The following is an 18,674-nucleotide window of genomic DNA, read 5'->3' as shown; positions in this document are numbered from 1 at the left end:
GCTCCCTTGAGGAGCTAAATCAGTTGCCTCCACACATTTGCATAAGCAATCCTTCGGCCAGAAATCTACTCTGGCTCCCAGCTAGAGTAGACACAGAAAACAATTTGGAGTCACACAGACTTGGGTTCCAATACCAATTTTGCCCCATTTTTTTTTTTTTTTTTTTTTTTTAGCTGTGTGATCTTGAGCAAGTTGCTTAAACTCCCTGAAGCCTTTGTTTCCTCATCCGTAAATGGGGATAATACCGTCCCATCAAATCCTCTATGTTCTCCAAGATGGGGATTAATATCTGCATTTCATAGATGGAGAAGCTCAATAGGGAGGAGCTGGCAAGTGTTGGAGCTGATATTTAAACCCAGATCTTTCTGGCTCCAAGTGCATGATAGCTGCTGACCCCGAATGAAACAGATGGGAGAAGGATGGTGACTTTCCATCATCTTCAGGAGTTGATGGAAGCCAGGAGAAGATCCCAGGACTCAGTGAAATCCATCTCTGACCCTCCCTGGTCACTCTCAGCTACTCAGCTCTGTCTCCAGAACGAAGACCCAGGCATCAGGTAGGGATAGAAAAACCCTGCCCTGGGCAGGGAGGTGGGCACAAGGAAGTGATGGTAAAACCTTGGATTGAGAGTCAAGGGACACCTGGGGCAAGGGTGTGCCCCTCCTTGCACCTCAGTCTCCCCATTTGTATAAGGGGGAGTACTTTACCACCTCAGACACTCTAGGATTCACTGAGACACTTGTGAGAAGATTCTTTTTCCTCTAGAACCAACTGAACATCCCCCTTCCCTGTTTGTCCTCCTTCCTTCTCCTCAGGGTCTCCTCAGGGGCTGTTGTGTGTCAAACCTGTGCCGTTCACATGGGTGGCAAACTCCCCTTCAGAAGAAAGAGGCTCTGACCCGGGCAGGGTAGGCATGTTCTTGGCTGCTGTTGCTGTGGACACTAGTATATTTTCCCTCTCCTAGGGTACCCTCAGTGATTCTGGTTATCTGATTGTCCAGATGTGCTGGGGGCTTCCTGTCAGCAGGTTTCTCAGCCCCTGCCTCACTGCTGTTGGTCAGGGGCACACCCCTTTCCATTACCTGCCCAGGGGGTCACCCAGGTTGAAAGGATATGGGGGTGGGGGAAGCCACCGCTCCATTTGCTGTGCTGACCTCTACTGACCCCTCCACCCACCTCAGCTTCCCTGCTTTGGGGCCGAGGCCTTGGTGGAGATGGGTGAGGGTGAGTCAGCTGTTTCCAGGAGCCCTGGGTGGGTGGTTGGGTGACCTGGTTATGCTCCTCGGCCCCATCAGTAGTTTGCTGTGTGATAGCAGGTAATTGTGTTGCCTTCTTTGAGCCCCAGTCACCCCATCTGTAAGGGAGAGGGTTGACTTAGATTACCTCCAAGGGCTTTTTTGGCTCCAGAAGGCAGGTTTTAGGTCCCCTTGATCTTTACCTGTGTCATAGGATAACATGAGTGTAGAGGACACAATGAGACTGAAGGGTGCTGTTTCCAGCACCGGGGTGCTTTTTAGAAAGGCCTTCCTGGGGAGACAGGTGCACAGGGAGTCTGGGCAGAGTAGCCCAACCCAGTTATCCTCTGACCTAGGTGTTCCTCGTGAGGCCAGAGCTTCCAGGCAAGGGGGAAGAGGGACCAAATAGCAGCAGGCATGTCATCAGAGCACCTGGGTCTGGGTCTCAGATTCTCCTCCTTCACTTACCCAATGTGTAACCCTGGGTAAGCCACCCAGCCTCTGTGACCCTTGGTTTCATCATCTGCAAAGTGGAAAAACCACTAAACCACTCCCTCCCATGGTTACTGGGAGATAACATTGAAGGAAAGAAGTATAGTTCGGTGCAAAAGTAATTGCGGTTTTTGCCATTATTTTTAACCTTTTCAAGCACAATAACTTTTGCACTAACCTAATAATATTGTTGATCAAGCACCTACTGGGTACCTGGCCATTTCTGTACCTGTGGGCAAGACAGGCTTGGCTCTGTAGATGGGCACTGGAGCCCAGGCCTATCTGGTGACTTCTGCAAGACCTCATAGTGAGCGCTAGAGCCTGGCTGCAAACCCAGTGACGTGGGCTAATGAGCCGCTGCCCACTGAGTTATGTTCTCATCCTCTGCAGTTCCCTCGGAGGAGCAATTATTGTTTTACAAAGTTCAGGAAGCAGGCTAGAGGGCCAGGGTCAGCCGAGAGCTTTCTTTCTTGGGTGCACATAACAAAACGCCACCCATCATGTCTACTGAGGGCGTCACTTCTGAAAGTCGGCTTTCAACTCTCAATTGTTTAGTTGTGGTGGTGGCTGCTCAGGAGACAATGTTTGTGTTTCTGAGGCCTCTTTCAACTCCAAAAGAGAAACCAAAGGCCAAGTAGCTTACACATATGAGAAACCTATTGGCTCATGCAGCTGGAGGAAAAACTGGGGTGGCTGGTGACCTGAAGGGAGAACTGTATTCACCAGGGCTTGGGGGCCAGTGTTCTTTTCTGTTCCTTGCTCCTCTCTTTGAGCTGATGTGGGCCTCCTTGCTTCCCCTTGGTATGTAGCCACCAATAGCCGCAGTTCAGAATTCCAGGCAAATGAAAACTTGGGTCTTCCTGGGTCTTTGTATCAGTCCCAGGGAAGGCAGCTGATTGGCCTGCTTGAGTCACATGCACTCCTTTTGATTGACAGCTGTTATTGCCATGGGGAGGGGCCCGCGGGAATGGCTAGGGGGTAGTAGTGCCTGTTACTAGAATGGGATGAATGGGAAACAGTGGGCCACTGGGGCACTTGTGTCTAGGTTGGCAGTTCCTTCTATGGTTGGGCTTCCGCTTCTCTAATACGATACAGTTAGTGTTTCTGCACCTGGGTCTCACCCTGTACACACACTGGGCTGGAAACCAACCACACCCAGTGTCCCTCTTGCACACAGAGAGAAACTGAGGCTGAGAGAAAAGAGAAATTTGTCACTGATCTGAACTCTTTCTGGGAAGGCCAGTAAGGTAGCTTTTCAATGACACCAATTCCTTGCATCCCAGGACACACACACCCATTTGAAATGTGACTCCATTCAGAGGTAAAGTCTATGTCCCCACCCCTTGATCTGGACAATGCATGTGACAGAAGTGAAGCTGTCATGTTCTGAAGTCCAGGCCTTAGGGTCCTTGCAGCCTCTGCTCTCACCCGCTTGGAGCCCAGCCCAGCTGCACGTCAGAAGCCCAGGCTGGACTACTAAACAATAAGAGGCCAGTGCAGAGAGAGGTTCTGAGGCCAAATCAAGAGAGGCTCAGCTGTTCCATCTGTCCAAGCAGAACCCGGCCTGGCTGACCCACCAGTCAAATGCAGCCACGTGAGCAAGCCCAGTGAGATAAGCAGAACCGGTCAGACACTATGTTTTGACGTGGTTTGTTGCATAGCGAGAGATACTTGAAGCAGCTAGGCTTAAATAGTGAAAAAGCTAAAAATATGCATTTGTCTAAGGTCATTTCAGAATCTGGCCATTCACCCTGTCATAGCTCTGAAGTTCTGGCCACCAGAGAGCCTGTAAATGTCGCCACTGCTCTGGGAGCAATATGGTCAGCAATTGGCTGTCTCACCCATGCTGCATCCCTGGGCTTCCATCAGGGCCAAAGAACAATGGTTGCTCCAAAGTTGCCAAATGTCCTAACCCAGCCTCTGCTCGCATACTCCCAGGGAAGGGAGTGCACTCCCTCCAGGACAGCCTCTTCCATTACGAGATGGTTCTGTCCTCTTCCATCTAGAGCAAAGACCTATGACTCCCCCAGTGGCCATGACTCTCTTCCTGGGTCCCTTCTGCTATATGATAGCCTTGGGTACATCACAATGGTCCCTGGCAAAGCAGCACAACCTCCATTAGCAGCAAGTCCACGTACGTATATGGAACGCTGGCCACAATCATAATCTTAAGGGAAGTGTTTCCATCAGGGCCTAAAACAAGTATGGGTTCTGAGATCACACAGTTTGGGGTTTCAACCCCAACCCCACCTCTGTATAGCCTTGGAAAAGACACTTCCTGTCTCTGAGCCTCAGTCTTCTCAACTGAAAAATAGGGGTAGTGAAATTTACCACCTAGGGTTGCTATGGGGCTTAAGGAGATGATATATGTAAAATGCTCTGCATGTAATCAGCCCTTGATAAAGGTTAGTTCCTTTTCTTCCAGGTACATAAATAATTCCAGATGGTGAGGTCATTTGCATTTAGCATTCATGTCTCTATAAATAATGTGCAGGTGGGAGAGGAGTTGTCAGGTGGCTGGGGATGAAGGAAGCCACTTCCAGCAGCAGGAACAGCTTAAGCAAAGACAAGAGGGAGAAGTTTGGTTTCCAGAAAGGGTCCATGGGGGGCTCGGTGCTGCTGGCATTGAGGGTGACAGGAGGGAAAATGACGGGGTAGGACAGGCCGTGCCAACCAGAGAGGGCCCTGCATGCTGGGCTAAGGAGTGTGGGCTTTGCCAAGAGGGACATGGAGGAGGTCTGAAGTGAGAAGGATGAGGTTGGGTGTGGGATTCAAGTCTGGGCAGATCTGGGGGGAGATTGCGACCGGAGGGGAGAGAAAATTCCTGGGAACCTGAGAGGGGAACGTTGGGCTGGGAGTGAGAGTGGCTTAGGCCCAGAGTGGGGAGGGAGAGCATGGCCACTCAGTGTGGGCACAGCCCTCAGGGGAAGAAGGGCTCCTGCCCCTTCAGCCTAGTACCTCCACTCTCTCTTCAGGCCAGGTCCTGTAGGGAAGAGCACCATTTTTGCCTTTTTCAGTCTAGGAACAGGCTGTGAGGGAGGCCAGAGGAGAAGACCGAGGCCAGATCTACAGTCAGAGGGATGCAAGATAGACCAGAGGGGGCACTAACCTCAACCGTTTATCTGGTGGGAACTCAGAGAAGTCCCTCTCCAGGTCTGCCTGCTCATTTTATGAACCATCCTGGCCCCTGAGCTGAGCTGTACAATTTTCCAAGTTCTGCCACAGTTTATGGGCTCCTTTGAGACTTGCAGCTGCTTTGGGAGGGAGGTAGAGATGGTTAGTCCTATTTTTAACATGGGGAAACATAGGCCCAGAGAGGAGAAGGGACATACCCAAGACCACACAGCAGATATATGGCAGAACTGGGCTGGAACCCAGACCTCCTGCCTCCCACTCACATCCTAGCCTCTTTCCACAGCACTGACGGGCTGGCCAGGACAGTCTCACTTACCTGCTCTGGGTGAAGAGTGAGGGGAGCCAGAGAAAGGTTGACAGGCGTCAGCAGACAACACTTAACCCAAACTGACAATTTAATTGTGAAAATGTGGATGAAGTACAGTTATGTGTAAGGAAATCCAGACGGTCCGGGCCCCTGGGGAAATTCGGCCAGCACCCCAGTTGCCGAGGAAACAGGGTTGGAGATGATGTTACTAGACTCTGAGGCTGAGGTATGGGGGATGGGCTCCCCAGCCACCTTGTTGGGACCAGATGGAGCTGTGGGCCTGGTCACAGGCTGTCAGCCTCGTGGTTAACTCCTTCCCTCACACATGGGGCAAAAGGGAGCTCCAGAGCTGGGTGGTGACTTGCCCAAGATCACACAGTGAGTCAGTGATTGAGCTCCCCTCATTAGGTGACCATGTCTATTCATCCAGCAGGGCCAGGTCAAAGTCATCTGTGAGTCCTGTACCCATACAGGACCTTGCAAAGAGCGGAGCTCAAATCTGCAGCGAGTGCTACTTGATCCTTTTATAAAACGATGTGACATTTGTTGAGTTCATAGTAGCCTTAGATGAGGAGGAGCCCTAAGCAGTCATGGGTTGAACTCAGAAAAGTCAGGTCACTAGGCCAAGGTCGCCAGCAGATTGGGGCATTGTTGGGCTGACCCTGAGTCACACCCCACAGATATGACACCTCAGACAATCCTCACCCAGAGAGGAATGGTGACCCTCACTGCCACTTCCTCAGAGATCTGGGCCTTGGGAAGCCCCATTGTCTGAAGCATTTACTCAGAATCCCCAGCTCCTGACTGGAATGTCAACCCACCCAAAGCATCAACAGCAACGATAATAACTGTGCTTAGCACAGCCCCTACCTTGTGCCAGGCTCTGGGCTAGCAGTCTATGCTCTCTGTCTGTACTTTACAACTCAATGGACTGGGAGCTACTGCTCTCACTTTACAGCCCAGAAAACAGAGGCTGGGGGCGGGGCCCTTGCCCACCTGTACACATCCAGAAAGTGAAAAGCTGGGATTTATACCTCAGGTCACTCTAGATCTCTTCCCTGGCTAGCTTAGATCATCCCACAGTGGCCCTTAGGGGCGTGGATGACTGAGTTTTTGCCTGCCCAGTCTCCTTCCCACTTCTATGGTAAAAGCACCCCTCCCCTTCCATGGCCCCCACTTTCTGAGGTTCTGGTGGGGCTGCCAATTACAGAGCCGAGTACCCTGCCAGAAGGCCTAGACTTTCAGAGAATTCCACCTTCCTAGCCACATACTATGACCCAACAGAACCAAAGAGAGCTGTTTCTCTCAGTTTGCATACATGGATTCTGGGAGAAAGCCGTTAGTTCCACTTTGGAATGCAAACTCTAAAGGTGTGCTCGTGAGCTTCTGGCAGCCATATTGCCTGCCATATGAGGAAGACCAAGAGAATGAGGAAGGAAGAAAAGAAACAGGCAGGGAGCTGGGGGAGGTCATTTGCGAGCCTGAGCACACACTTGACCCTCCCGGTTATGTGGACCAGTGAGTTCCTTAGGATCACTGGAATCGGGTCTCTGTTTAGTCTCCTATTCAACTGGAGCCATCCTGACTATTACTCTGCAATGTGCCAAATCCTGTGCTATTGTTATAGGAGGGACAAGATTAATAAATGTTCTTGTCCTCTAGGAACTATCGATCCGGGCGGGGGAGAGAAGGGCAGATATAGCTCTAGATTCTATCCTTGCTTTGTTTCAAATTTCCTATGAGATTTGTCTCCTCTGTGGGCTCTAATTTTCCCATCTTTAATGTAGGGTGGGGGATGTTGGGTCAATATTCTATAAGACCCCCTCTAGATCTACACTACTTTTTTACTACGAAAAAAAAATTGAGATATAATTTACATGCCATTAAGTGTACAGTTCAGTGATTTTTAGTGTATTCCCAAATTTGTGCAACCATCACCACTTTCTATTTTCAGAACATTTCCATCACCCCCCGCCCCCCCAAAAAAATCCGTACCTATCATTCCCATTCCTTCCACTGCCTCAGGGCCTAGCAACTGCTAATTTCCTTTTTGTCTCTGTGGATTTTTCTATTCTGGATATTTCAAGTTCATTTTCAAGTTCATCCATGTTGTAGCAGGTATCAGTACTTCTTCATTTCTTGTTATAACTGGATAATATTCTATTGTATGGATATACCCCATTGTGTTTATCCATTTATCAGTTGTTGGATATTTGGGTTGTTTCCACTTTTGGGCTGTTATGAATAATGCTGCTATAAATATTCATGTACAGGTTTTGTATGAAAGATATGCTTTCTATTTTCTTGCGTATATAACGAGGAATAGAATTAGTGGATCATATGGTAACTCTATATGACTTTTGGGGAATTGTCAAACTGTTTTCCACAGTTGCTGCACCATTTTACATTTCTATCAGTAATGTATTAAGGTTTCAATTTTTCTACAACCTCACCAGCATTGGCTATTTTCTGTCTTTTATTTTTTTGGCCATCCTAGCGGGTGTGAAGTGGTATCTCATTGTGGTTGTGATTTGCATTTCCTTAGTGACTAATGATGTTAAGCATCTTTTCATGTGTTTATTGGCCATTTGTATATCTCCTTTGGAAAATGTTTGTTTAAATCGTTTGCCGGTTAAAAATGGCTTATCTGTTTTATTATTGTTGAGTTGCAGGAGTTCTTTATATATACTGGATACTAGGATACAAATCCTTACCAGATACATTATTTGCAAATATTTGTCTCCCATTATGTGGGTTATCTTTTCACTTTCTTGATAATGTCCTTTGAAGCACAAAGTTTTAAATTTTTATGAAGTCTAATTTGTCTATTTTTTTCCTTTGGTTGCTTGTGCTTTTTGGTGTCAAATCTAAGAAATCATTGTGTGATCCAAGGCTATAAAAATGTACACCTATGTGTTCTTTTAAGAGTTTCCTTTCTAGATTTAGCTCTTACGTTTAAGTCTTTGACCCATTTTGACCTAATCTTTGTATATTGTGTGAGGTAGCCATCCAACTTCATTCTTTTGCATGTGGATAGCCAGTTGTCCCCGCATCATTTATTGAAAAGACTATTGTTTCTCTATTGAATTGTCTTGGCTCCCTTGTCAAAAATCAGTTGACCATAAATGTATGGGTTTGTCTACACAATTACCTTTTAAGTGACATCCACGAAGTAAGTCACAGTAGGGTCCACATAGTCACGATTGTATAACAGGTAGTGTGGCAGAGGGAGGAGAACAAACGAGAAATTTGGAGTTGCAGACCTGCGTTTCAATTCCAGATCAACTGTAAGATCAGGCAAGCTATTTTATTTTGGCTTTTAAAAATAGCACAGTATATTACTCTGGACAAATTCTTGTCTTCCTCTGTTATGTCCAAGCCCCAGAGCTGGTGTAAGGCCCAAAATGAGAGAAAGGGAGCAGAAAGGTGTTTCAGGTGGGGTAAGAGGCATAACTGATGGCTCAGAGGCTGGGAATTGCAGATGTGATGTGGGGGGATAACAAGAAGTCTGTAGGTCAGGGGGTGATGTTGAAAGGCTGTCTCCCTTGTCCTTCAGGTGGTGGAAAACACAAAAGACTCTGGTGCTTGCATCACAGCGAAGCTCAGAAGACACCTCCCATGTCCCCCTAGGGAGCCCCATGGCAGGCAGGCTCAGCCATGACACCCAGCCACGCCTCCCAGCCACGCCTCCCAGCCACAGGGCTAGCAGTGAGCAGGCTGTACAAACACACCGTGGTGCCGCTGTTGGCTCCACTCAAGTCTGGGTGTGGTGGGCTGTGCTGAGAGAGCAAGGTAGTGGGGTCTGGTGGGAGGGTTTTTGTTTCTCGCTTTGTATAATAATTAAGTGAGCAAAACATGCAGAAGGTCAGAGAGAAGACGTTGCAAAAGGAAGGGAAGATGAAACTATAGGTGTTGAGCACCTACTGTTTCCCAGGAAGCACCTCATGAATTTCATCTCAGCTCACACCTCCCAGAAAAACAAGAATTAGCAGTATCGGATCATTTCAGAGAACCCTCAGTTGGCTCAGGTGGGTACATTTGCCCAGGATCGTACACACAACAGGTGACAGAGCTAGGATTTGATCCCCGTTCCATCTGTCCTAAAGCACAAGCTTTTCTCATAATGCCAAGTTACCCTAGAGAAAAGAGGCATAAAGAGAAGAGGGCAAGATAGAGAAGCCCAGCAGAGGGAGAGAGTCACACAGAGAGGCAAATAAAGAGACAAAAATTTTTTAAAAAAAGAGTGGAAAGAGCGTGAGGCTGCGGCTGAGAACTGGAGCCGGTCCTCAGGGAGTAGCCGAGGGTGGGGACCGCCGGAAACCGGATTACGGAACCTGGAGCCAAGAACCATGCTTGGCCTGAGACCTGGTGGAAAAGCTCTCACCTCCAGATATTGAAGAGGGGGAAGTTGGCATGGGGGGAGCAGGGTCTGCCTGGGAGGAGGAGAGGGGGGCCGGATGGCCAGGGCCTGCCAAGCAGGGCTCTTCGCACATCATCCAGCTCAAATAACCACGGAGGCCGCTCAGGCTGGCAGGCCCTTGCTCCCGGACGTGCAGAGCAGCAGGCTTGAAGGCTGGGAGGGAGGGAGTGATGATCAGGCCGTCCTGGAATAGTGGTTGTTCTTAGGACAAACCCTTTAACGTGGTGGCCTGTAAGAAAGGTAGCTGTATAGTTTATTGTCCGAGAGTGAGCAGGGACAACAGGAGGAAGATACTTATGGCCCTCAGCTTCTAAGGCCCTGCATGGTTGGGCCTGGCCTGTTTCTGCTGCAGCTGCCTCCATATCTCTGCTCTTCACCCACACTGTCCTTCCTCTACAGACATGTACAGCCATCACCAACACCTCCACACCCCTTCTTTGTTCCTCCCCGCCCCTCCCCTCTCTCAGATCTCAGCTCAAGCCATGCCAGTGTTCTTGTTAAGCCATTCAATAATACATCGTGTGCTTTTCCTCCACTGCACAGATCGAAATCACAATGAGAGAAATTCTTAATTATGTGCTTGATCATTTTAAAGTCTGTTTCCCTTCCTAAGGGCAGGGCTGGGTCTCACTTGCCCACTGTCATATCCTGAAAACCCAGCCAATAGCCCCAATGCATAAATGAATTAACTCCCAGCGCCCCCTGTAGGGTTCCATGGTTGTGGGCCAGCCTTGTATTTTTTGGTTCTTTCCTGTACAAGAAAAGAAAAGGAAGGAGCTGGTACTAAAGAAAATAACCTCCTTGGTTCAGTGTGCAGTTCTGATTTCTTCCGTAGGCTCTGAGCTCCTGCAGGGAGAGACTGCATTTCCCTCTGATTTCTTTCTCAGTCTCTGCACTAGTCTGCTTTGCTCACTGCTATACCCCAGCTCCTAGAACAGTCGTATATCAGCTGTGGGCCTGAAGGAGGGACTCGAGTTGGACTTATTGATGTGTGATTGCAATATGAACACCATTCATATTCTTATTGTGGGTATGAATCACAGGAAGCCTGAACTGGAAGGAACCCAAGAGATGATGAGATAACAGGTAAATGCTGAATCCAGGCCCTGGGGTCTTGTAGTCACAAAACGATATCAGTATTCCTTCTTTTAGAGATCATCGTGTCCAACCAACCACCTTTTTTCTTTTTCTAGTTTTTTTTTTTTAAGTGCACTATTCAGTGAATTTTAGCATATTCACGAAGTTGTGCAACCAACCATCACTACTTTCTAATTCCAGAACAGTTTTATCACACCAAAAACTAATGCCACACCCAATACAAGTCACGTCTCCTTTTCCCCTACTCTCAGCCCCTGGCAAACACCAGGTATCTTATGTTAAAGACGGGGAAACTGAGACCCAGAAAGGGCAGTGCCTTATCTAATATCACACTGTCAGCCAGTGGCAGAGCCAGGACTAGAGCCCAGGTCTTTGCCCCCCAGTCTTCTCAGTCAGGAGCAAATCTGAGCTCTCTCTGGCACCCTCTGGCATTCTCTGGTGCCTGACACAAAAGGGTTATTTAGCAAAGGCCTGTTAACATTGAGTCTAACAGGTAAGATGCGACTGTACCATCTGCCCTTAACTGTTCAGAGCCTGTCCTTGCCCGGAATGTTTTAAGGCACAGAAGACACACACATTTCCAACTTGTACCCTGCTTCCTACCATAATCAGTGTCCTTTCATAGCTGGGGATGCCCTTCCCCCAAGTGACCACATGGCCTCCTATCACCTCCTTCAGTAACCCCAAAGGCCACCTTCTCAGGGATGCTGACCACCCTATTTAAAAGTGCAAACAGGCCCCTCCCTGCTGGCACTCTTTCCTCCCTCCAGGTGGACTTTTCCTCGTTGGACTTATCATCATCCATGGGACACAATGTATCCTTCACTTCTTTATCTGGTTACTATCTGTCTTCCCCTACTAAAATGCTCAGTGAGGGCAGGGATTTTTGTCTGCTTTGCTCACTGCTATACGCCAGCTCCTAGAATACAAGATCAGATAATTAAGTTCACGAATTCATCCTAGAAAAAGTGCCAAATACCTCATCGCTGAATATCATTATGGTCACCTTCGAAGTACTCCCCTTGGGAAGCTATGCACCGACGCCAGTGTCTAGTCCACCCTTCAAAGCAATTTTGGAACTCTTTTTCTGAAATGGCCATTAGAGCTCTCATTGTATTACCCTTGATGTCCTGAATGTCATCAACATGTCTTCCTTTCAATATTTCCGTTATCTTCGGTTGAAGAAAGAAGTCATTGGGGGCCAGATCAGGTGAATAGGGAAGGTGTTTCAATACCGTTATTTGTTTACTGGCTAAAAACTCCCTCACAGACAGTGCCGTGTGAGCTGGTGCATTGTCGTGATGCAAGAGCCATGAATCGTTGGCAAAAAGTTCAGGTTGTCTAACTTTTTCATGCAGCCTTTTCAGCACTTCCAAATGGTAAACTTGGTTAACTGTTTGTCCAGTTGGTACAAATTCATAATGAATAATCCCTCTGACATCAAAAAAATTAGCAACATCGTTGCAACAATTTGCAAACTTAATTGTCAGACCTCAGTAGTGCCGGCTTGTTACATAGAAGGTGTTTCATAAATACTGGTTGAATGAATGCATGACTAAATGAATGGTTAGCTATTATTACATTTTATTCTAATCATCATTAGTCAGGGAAGGGGTTATGCCTGTTTCATAGATGTACCTTAGTCCATGTAGGATACTATAACAAAATACCATAGACTGGGTGGCTTAAACAACAGACCTTCATTTCTCACAGTTCTGGAGGCTGGGAAGTCCCAGATCAAGATCAGTTCTTGGTGTGAGTCCTCTTCCCAGCTCGCAGACAGCCGCCATCTCACTCTGTGCTCACATGACCTCTTTGTACACTCACAAACAGAGAAAGACAGAGGGCGAGAGCTCTGGCCTCTCTTCCTCTTCTTATAAAGACACTAATCCCATTGCAGGGGCCTCACCCTCATGACCCATCTAAACCTAAGCACATCCCCAAAGCTCCACCCCCAAATACCATCACAATGGAGGGTAGGGCTTCAATCTATGAATTTGGGGTGGGGGTGGGGGACACAAACATCCAGTCCCTAACAGATGGCAAGCTGAGGTCCAGAGAGGTCATGTGGGAACCTGAGGCAGGCCATCGTGGCCCCTCCCCCTGGTTCTGTTAGGGGAGCCTGGAATAGGGTCAAAGTGAGCATGAAGAAGCAGGGGGCAGACTTCCTGTGTTTGCCATTGCTTTTAGGACCCCAGAAAGCAGAGTCAGCCTATGAACCCAGCCTCTACTCCTTCCTGCAGTAATTTAGCAGCTTTCACATTCCATGCCTTAGCCAAAATGGAAAAAGAAAGAAAAGAAAAAAGGCAGTACTATTTTTTAAAATGGCCTTAGCTCTGTGAGCTCCAACATGGAAATTGCCGTTCATGATGTCATGGGCCCCGAGGCCCTCTGGGCAGTGTTACTGACACCTCATATGGTGGGCTGGGTCCAGGGTCCACACGCTCCTCTTGCCAGAGCTGTGTGAGCCCTGGGGCAGGCAGTGGCTCCATCTACAAGCCTGGGCCAGACACCTGAGCCAGGATGGAGCCAGGCACTGGGCAGGCAGGGGGCACCCTCAGGTAAATAGCCCAATAGAGCACCCCACTCTGTGTCATCCAGAGGCCTTAAAGGGCCACTGCCCATGGGATCTGTGGCAACCCTGAGACACACAGAGGGTGAGGACTCTGATCTGTGCCTTTCCATGAGGTAGCAGAGCACAGAGTGGTGTGATGCCCTGACCATGGTCACATAGCTAAGGAATGATGGCCTTGGGGACCTTTAACCCTGCCCTCTGATACTAAATTCTATGGTCCATTTAAGAGGAGAAGGCATGGTCCTTGCCCAAGAGAAGCCGACAGGTTGAGGTAGGCTGTGGGGAAACGATTTGGTCAAGTCCAAGTCTTGATTTTAAAGAAGAAACCAAGAGGGCAGGGACTGGCCCAAGGTCATACGGTCGACCCACAGACCAGGGAGGACGGGATGTGGCTCTAGACTCCTGGCCAGAAGAATTCCTGCTATATTCTGCACTTGAACAATTCCATTGGGGCGGAGCTCTGCTGTTCCGGAAGAGACGCCAGGCCTTTCCAGAATCTGGTCTAAAGCTGTCTTCTAGGGTCTGCTGCGAAGGCTTATCCCTCGGGGAAAAGCTGTTGGCAAAAGAAGGTGAGGTATTGATTATAGCTGGTGCTGGGGGGAGCACGGCTGAGGCCCAGGAGAGAAGGGCTGGGGAAGCGCAATGGAAGTTTCTCTGAGAAACAAACCAAAGGTATATTTCTTTTTGCTTTTGCTTATCTCTATTTTCTAATTTTTCTGAAGCTATGTCATTCATTTTTCATATTTGAAAGTGATAAACGAGTTCGCTGAGGCTTGTGTGGGAATCCAGGTTGTCTCAGTCCTGACTGGCTGTGTGAACTTGGGCAGGTCCCCACCTCTCCCGGGGCCGTTCTTAGAAATACCTGTAATCAGGTTGCCCTGTGAGAAGTGAATGAATCAAAAGGCTCCCTGGCTCAGGGCACAGCTCTCTGGCCTGGTCATCACAGGTGTTAACCATCCAAAGAAAGACCCAGCAACCCAGAAGTGAGGCCAAGAAAAGCCGAGGTCCAGAGAAGCCCACTTGGCCGTGTGCACGGCCAGCGCTGCCCAGAAGATAAGAACTGACGTCTGAGGGACGAGCCCCTCCCAGTCCCCCCAGAGGGCCTCTCTGCTCCGAGTGGAGATGGTTCATACGCTTCACAAAGGTCTGCATCCACAATCCTCTGCACTAGCCTCCTCGCCCCTCCGCTCAGATTCCAGGCCCAACAGACAACAGCTTCCCAGAGACTCGGCTCCCAGGAGGGAAGGAGAGTGGGGAGGGGACAAGAGCCCTCCTGTCAGTAGAAAGGGAGACTGCCTGGTATCAGTTATAATAGTGTTGGGAGGAGGCCTTGATCTTGAATGACATGGTTGGGGCCAGCCTGTCTGACCTCTCTGGGTGTCTTGAGAAAGGTCAATGTCAGAACTGGCCAAATGACGGCCAAACTCCAGGCTGGTCAATCACCCAGGACCTGCCACCCAGTGAAAAGGTTAAATGATTGTAATATGTCTACAGTGTTTAGAACAGGGTCTGCCATAAAATAAGGAGCCGATAACAATTGCTAAGTGAAAGTTAGCTGTGGCCTATCTGGACAGCAGAGTGGAGTGATGGGTCTAGAAGGGGAAGAGTGCCTTGCTCCCCACCATTCGCCCACCTGGAGCCCATGTCTCTGGGAGGGACACTGTCTCTTCCACCTATGGGCACCGAGAGGACACATATCTGACTATTCTGAAATGTGTCATCACCTTCTGCTCTTCCCCTCCCAGCTCCCCTCTGATGTCCAGGCACATGGGAGGGGTCATGGCGCTCCATCCCTGAATTATCTCCCCACCCACCATTCATCACTCACCTGCCACCAGCACTGAGCTAAACCTCAGAGAATTCTAGGTCAGGCTGGGGCCCCACAATGTCAGGGCTGGAAGGCCCCCAGGGTGTGCCTTGGTTGCCCCTCCTCCAATGCACACATGGGGAAACTGAGGCCCAAAGAGGGAAAGAGATTCCTACCCACCCCCCAGCACCAGTTTGCATAGTCAGGGAGCCCAGGCAGGGCTGGAGGTGGCCCAGGCTCTGTTGCTTTCTCCCAGCCTCTTCTGCTCTCCAGGGGTCCCCAGAGGCTGCTCACCCCCCCCCCCCATTGTGGCCACACCTCACCTGGTCTTTGTTTGCTCCATCCTCTGTGGCTCTGTCTGGAATAATTCTCACCAAGCAGGCTCAGCCCCCTGGGAGCAGGCAGCTAACGAGCTTCAGATGTCCAGGCCCAACTGCCTCAAGGCAGGCGGATGCTCAGATGCTCGAGCTGATTGCAGAGCCTGGCCAGTGGTGGTGGAGCAGAGAACACCTCTTCTCGTTATAGGTTACTTAATTCCCAACTTGTATACAGCAGGTACCAGTGTTTCACCCCAGAAACCCCGCTGGAGGTGCTATTTCAAGGAGATATGGGGGGAAAGCAGGAAAAGCTGGAGGAGAAACGCATTTTGATCATTTGGAAACTTATTTCTTCTTTCAAACCTTTTCTGGGTCCAGAGCTGGTCTTTCCACTGAGGTAACAACGAGGAGGAGGAGAGAGGGAGGCAAGGTGCTTGTTGACAGCCTGCTCTGTGCATGCTCAGAGCTGGGCAAAAATGTCATCTTTTCTAACCCTCACAGGAATCCTACAAGGCGAAGACTGTCATTATCCACTTTACACATAAGGAAAAGGAGGTTCAGAGAGGTGAGGCAATTTGTCCAAGATCACGCAGCCCCCTGAGTGGCCAAACCAGGGTTCCAGCTCACCTCTGTCAGAGCCCACATTCTATCCTACAGAAAACTGGGATGTTTTCAGAAGACCAAGATGGTTTATTGTGGTCTCAAAGCGGACCTGTAGGCTGCCTGGGGTTTCAGACACTGAGGCTGCCTTTGTAACTAACTCACTCCTTGATCTTAACAAGGCAGCAGATTTCACATTTACAAAATGGGAATTATTGTCTCAGATTCAGGTGAAGGAATACTAATTGCCACCGTCACATCCTCAGCCATGCTCGGAACACATTCTGGGGGCCAGACCCTCTGCTGGGGGCTTTCCGTTGGTTAGCTGTTCAGAGCTTGGATTCTAGAACTCTGCCACTTGCTAGCTGTGTGACCCCTGGGCAAGTTACTTTACCTCTCTGTGCCTTCATTTCCTCATCTGTGAAGTGAGGATAATGTTAATTCCTGTCTCATAGAGTTGTGAAGTTAAATTAGTTATATTGGTAAAGGGCTTAGAAGGATGCGTGGCACAGGGTGCGTGCTCATCACACCTGTTAGCTGATATTGGGTACAACCTTGTCGTGCAGGAGACCCTGCTCGCTGCGCCATTTGTCCTGCAGGGAGGCCTGCGGGGTCTCTGCTCCCGCTCCCCATACAAGAACGCAGGATATGGTGAGGCCAAAAAGGAACACCCACGGAGCCATAGATGGGGGAGTCATACCACTATATTCTCTCTGGCGGCACTATACTCTCACTGGAGGCTGGATCCACACTGTCCGCAAACCGCCATCCACGCTTGCCAGCCCAGCCGCCATCTTCTTGCTAGCCCCCATTCTTTCTCTCTCTCTGCTAGCATAGCCACAGCAGTTATATTAGTGGCCAATGGCTCACTGGCTACAGCTGACGGCCAACTAGCCACAGCTGATGGCCATCCCATCACAGTTAATGGCCATTTACTACCTGAGCCAGCACCTGTCTATGTGAGGCCGAGAGCCTGGAAACTACTTTCTGGGGCTCTGCCCCCACAAACCTTGTGAGACGGTGTTATAATTCTCCCTGAAGTACAGATGTGGAAACTGAGGTAAAGCAGTATAGTGATTCTCAGGTTTAGTGTGTATCAGAATCACCTGGAGAGTTCATTAAAATATAGAGGGCTGGGTCCACTCCCAGCATTTCTGGTTCAGTGAGTCTCTGGGCTGGGCCTGAGAATTTGCATTTCTAGCATAGTCCCAGGGGAGGCGGCTGCGGCTTGTCCAGTGATCACACTTTGACAACCAGTGCTCCAGTAGACCTGAGTGGGCCCACCTGTTCTGCCAGGGCCAGCTAGGACTAGTAATAGCAGAAACGTAATACTCGTAAATAATTTGGCGTGTGAGTAGTGAGAGATTACAGAGAGCAGAAAGGATGTTGGACCAGGAGCCCGAGGTTTCTAGTTCTGAATTTGCTCCCAGCTCCCTGTGGGACTTGACCAAACTTCTTTCCCTCGAACCTAGGCTTCCTCCTCCGTAAAACAGACAATAATCCTTCTTCGCAGGGCTCTGTGAGGATGAAACCAAGCCTGGCACAGCTCTGACAACCGAAGTGTGAATGAGGAGCGTGGTCTTGATGGACAGTGTCAGGTACCAGGTGCTCACCACCATCCTTCACTGTTGTCCCTCTCTTTTCCTAACATCAAGGGCTGTAGTTCATCCCCGTCACATCTTTCTTGAACCTCAGTTGGGAATATTGAGGCCCCACTGTCCCCCACACCCCATGGCACTCCACAGAGGGCAGTGTGCTTGCTGTGGCCACAGGCTGCATAAAGGGGCCTGTGTTCCGGCCGTTCACCTCCCACTGTGTGCCCGGTGGTTTTCTATTTCAGTTGCTGTAAAAATATCACCTTTGATCTCAGCTTGTGGCTCTTAAAAAAAGAAGAAACCACCAACAGGCTGGGTTTTCATTCTCCCTGCCCTTCCTCCCTCTCACCTCCAGCTCCCGGCTCTCCTTCCCTCCTTTCCATTCTCTCCCGGTTCATGGCTCATCAGCTCATTGTCTCCTCTCAGGAGTACCAGCGCCCTAGCTGGACACAGCCCCTTAGGAATCAGCGTATCACTCTGCGTGCCTCCCCCAGGCGCCCATAAAGGCTGTCTGCTGAAGGGACAGGATAAACGAGAGTGTGTGAAGAGACTGCCCTCTCCCCTCCTCCTTTCTCCCTGCCCCTTCCCTTCTTCTCCAAAGACCAAGAATCTCCACGATTCCCTACTTGGCCAGGTCCTGGCCACTTCTCCAGCCACTGTCAAGCACATCGTATCAATAACAGCCCTGCATGTGAAGTCTTGGGTCTTCCCCAGAGTAGAATGAGAACAGCTAGTGAGGCCTAAATATATCACACCATCTACTCAGGGAGCCTAGTCGGCATAGTGGTCTTCAGGCCTGACAGGTCTAATATCCTACTTTCTGGCTCAGCAAACACAAAGACACCCCCCTACCCCCCACCCCTCCACACATACACCCTGGCCCCTTTCCTTTCTTCAAACTCTGGGGAGATGCACCCACAGTTCACCTACTGCTGTCTGTCATGATCTGGCCTCTGCTCTGGCCTTCCTAAGACATTCTTGGGCCTTACTCACTTCATGCTGAGGCCTCTGAGAAGCCCTTTTGGTTGGAAAGTTGTCGTCTCACCTACTGGGCCCCTCCTGCCCTGCCACCCTCTGTCTCGTGAGGTCATCTC

Source organism: Rhinolophus sinicus, linkage group LG06 (assembly GCF_036562045.2).
Source record: "Rhinolophus sinicus isolate RSC01 linkage group LG06, ASM3656204v1, whole genome shotgun sequence".
Lineage (NCBI taxonomy): Eukaryota > Metazoa > Chordata > Mammalia > Chiroptera > Rhinolophidae > Rhinolophus > Rhinolophus sinicus.
This window is presented reverse-complemented; position numbering follows the sequence as displayed.